Here is a 4,137-nt window from a genome sequence, read left to right as displayed (position 1 = left end):
TTGGTAAATTCATAAATAATGGTAGGATGAAAATAGATGAAAACAGTACAATTTCCTACCAATAACATTCAGGATTTATTTATTTATTTATTTATTTATTTTAAGGCATCCTAATTTAGAACAGTCTTTGAGTTTTCACAAAATGCCACAACTCACTGTGTGTGTACTATGCAAGTAACTTTAGTTTTAACATAAATTGCACACAAGTTGACTTCCAAAGATTAATTGGTAACAGAGCCAGAACTCATAATTCTTATTCAGGCAAACCTACCATTGATTTAAAGGGCATTTCCCTGAATGAATGGCATGTTGAAACTCCTGGAATGAAGCCATGCTACAAAGAATTGAATTGAATGGGGTCAGAAACAGTCCCAGAAAGCCCTATTAAGCTTGGAAATCACCCTACTGAATTTCTTGCCAAATGCAGTATTTGCTATCACTTTATATAAAGAGTAGCTTGCTTTCCTACATAACTGGCTTATTAGTGTTTGCCAGTTTGCAGAGTGCAGACAGTACAAACAGCATTCCTGATCCATCCATTTCATACAGACAAATCTTGCCCAGGTTGTCCCAGTATCCTGACCATGCTAGCTGCTGTGGATATGGACAAAGTGCTGTTTCCTTGAATTGGACCACGGACTTTTGGTCTTTGCTGCCAGTTTATTCATCTTGACATACTTTAATTCTTCTATGATGGCTTTGGAATCATACAGTGGTTCATAGTGGGATGGTAAATATATTTACTGCCTGTATGTATTTTCCAGTTCTGGAAATCTTTTGCCTTCTTATAATGTCAGATAAAGTTAATAGGGCAAACCTCAGTAAACAAGGCTAATTACCTTGGTAATTTAAATAAGTCCTTGAAATGGATTGTCAGAAATTAGTTTATTTATGTTACCAGACTAAGGATACATTTCCTTGTTAGATGTTTCAATGCTGTGAAGTAATCTTTCTCCTGATAAGCACAAAGAGCTAGACACATTTGTTTCTCATTCCTCTGCATACAATTAAATGGACTTTTAAATTGCTCTCAATTAATGACTTGAATTTGAGATTTTTAACTTAATGTTTCTTATTAATTCTTCTGTTGTGCTTGCTAGCTTTTCTAATTAGCTTCACTTCTGTACTCAAATGATTTGGTTGTTATACCTAAATAGATAACCAATAGGTGGTGACAGCAGTACACTTCTCGATTTAACCTAGTTATGCACAGCTGAGCAGCCTGGCCTTTCTTTTTATGGTATAATTTCTTACAGTGTGACTCTTGGTGATAAAACATATATTTGCTTTTAAAATTCAGAGTTAAATTTAAAATTTACTTACACTGATATAAGTCTGGACTAGCTTAGAGTCAGTGGTAGTACACATAAGGAAGCAGCATAGGAGAGACTAGAAAAATGGCGAAAGAATGTAAAGTCTTAAAGAAATTATTTGCGAACAATATCTAGAACATTTTTCCAGCACAGGATTCTGTCTCTTCAGAACATAAATTTGTACTTATTAATTTACCTATACAAATAAGAAGCTACGTTTCAGTATTTTATTAGGAGAATATTATTTTGAAGAAATTTATTGATATTCTGACCATTCAGCCTGTAAAAACTTAGATATCTAAAAATTTTGTGAACATTATAAATTCATTCTAAGTTAAAGATATAATCTAGATCCATGATACTTTACAGGCAGAGTCTATACTATACTGTGCTTTCAACTGTTAACCCCATCTGCTAATTGCTTTACCTATTATTTACCTATTTATTTGGAGTAGAATGTTATTTGAATTTGAGATGTATAAACATTGAAATAATAAAATCAACAGTTACTATTTAATGTAAAAATCTTCTCCTAGAGCTTTGTTAATGAATGACAACATTCAGACCTTATATGAAGTTAGTGGGAATTTTGCCGTGTATTTTAATGGTACACATTAGAAAATTCATAATTATTTCGTAATAAGTCAGTTTTCTCTTACTGGAAATCTCTTTTTATGGTTGTTTGCAAAGAAGCAGAGTATTTCTTTTAATAAATTTGTATTTTGAATTATCAAATTTTAGCTACTTCCATACTTAAGAAGCAAGGAATATTTTACTGAAACACACTCTTGAACTCATTTTTTCTTACATTTTGAAATGTACGTTTTAATGAATTATCATGATCCATTTATAGTGCTGCATACTTTACTTGAAAATATGAAGAAGTTTAGAGACTGGTGTTGTCCCATTACTTTGCTGAATACATTTCCCATATTCTAGAATAGCACATCAAAAATCACAAGAAGTCAATGCCATACATTATGTTAGATGGCAAACATCAGTTCAGGATTTTAGCAGATAAGAAGCAATAGTTAAACAGCTTTCAAATGACTTGGTGGGATTGGTGGTAAACTATGGATTTAAAACATGGCGTATTACATTTGACTAAGAACTGTGATATCCTAGCCATGACTGTACAGAGGAGTAAAGTATGATCGTGCAGCAAGAGCATCAAAACCTTTTCCATCAATGTCTGGCACTGGTTACTCTCAGAATTTCCATCACCCATGAAATGCAATATTTATTTTCTATCACATACTATGTTTATTTCCAACAAAAACTTTTTATATTATAGACAAACTGTTGAATTACAATAGGTCTTGTCAAGACATTTATGCACAATGGAAATGTGTTCCAGCAGGTGTACTTTAACCATAAGATAGAAGATTTCTTGCTCATGCAAAGATTTGTAAATCTCTTTCATCCCACAAGATGCAGCATCTCAGTATACATCATATCTCAAAAAGTTCCCTGGAATGATATTGATAAATATTAGGTGCTTCCTGTTTATACACCACAAATGCAACCTCAATCTATTGTACATTGTGTTTGTACATTTCCTTTATACAGTAGTAGCAGCACTACAAATAATACTGTAGTGCTTTAAGCATGGGTACTTGCCAGATGTTTCTTCTTAATATATTACTGGAATGTTATTCCTGCTGGCCACTACGTGGTTAATACATCATGTGAGCAATAATCCCGCCAGCCGTTACTATGTTAATGTATCATTTAGTGTCAATCACTTGATTCAGTAAAATAGCAGCATCTACCAGGAACACGTTAAAAATCTCCAAAGTCTGTATGTTTCATTCCAAACAACAGCCCATTTCTTAAAGTAATGATTTGAATTGAACGGAAGAAAATCTAATAAATAGGACCGGATGGACAATGAACTTAATCCGATACCTGCTGAATGAATTGGATTCTTTTCATTGATGTCAGTGGACTTGAGCATTGGACTACCTGTACTAATTAACAGTCATGACACAAAATTACGTTTGTTAGCTTTTGGAAGACAGATTAAGTGTTGAAGACTTCTGGAAAGTGTGATTCTTTTATTTTTAATGTGATAGCAAGAAATTAAAGCTAAAATAACACCAAAACGTAAGTCAGATGCTTCTCTATAAATATATATGTATAAATGCATTCAGATACACAGTTCTGTCAGTTGCATCTGGATATTCATGTGAGCAAAAGTTTATGCACAAAGCTTACAAGATTATGTTCTAAATTCCCAGGAGCATAGTCCTGGATTTTATTTTGTTTTGTAGAGTCTGCATTTTTTTAAATTAACGATTATAAATTACATCTTTTTTTATCAGTAAGTTACTTTGACAAATGAAAATTTAAGACAATGCTGTTTTTTAAGATCAGTAGCCTATAATTCATATAATTCTCTTGAGTATTCAGATGAATAGGAAGTAGATTATTACAGACAGATGTGGTAAATTATAGTACAAACTTACATCACCTTTAGCAGTACTAGGACTTCAAGAATGTATTTTAACTTCTTGTTTGTTGGATTGCTTTTACGTATACATAGTCTTCCAGTTACATAGACAAAGATTTTGGTCTCTTAATCATTTGTATTTGTGAATAATCTTGCTGCAAAATCCTGTTTAGAAACTGCTAAATGTTGGAGGACAGAGGTCTGAAGTAAGCAGGAACACATACAGCTTCCTGTTAAAATCTGGTATAGTATCATATAAATGTGGTGTAAGCTCACTTAGGAATTAGAAAATGGGAGTCAAACAGTGCTTGCTAGCAATATTTAAAATAACATTTCTTACAGGGAAAAAAAAAAACAACAAAAACAACAATT

This window comes from Meleagris gallopavo, chromosome 13 (assembly GCF_000146605.3).
Source record: "Meleagris gallopavo isolate NT-WF06-2002-E0010 breed Aviagen turkey brand Nicholas breeding stock chromosome 13, Turkey_5.1, whole genome shotgun sequence".
NCBI classification, from domain to species: Eukaryota; Metazoa; Chordata; class Aves; order Galliformes; family Phasianidae; genus Meleagris; species Meleagris gallopavo.
Note: the sequence above shows the minus strand (reverse complement) of the source record.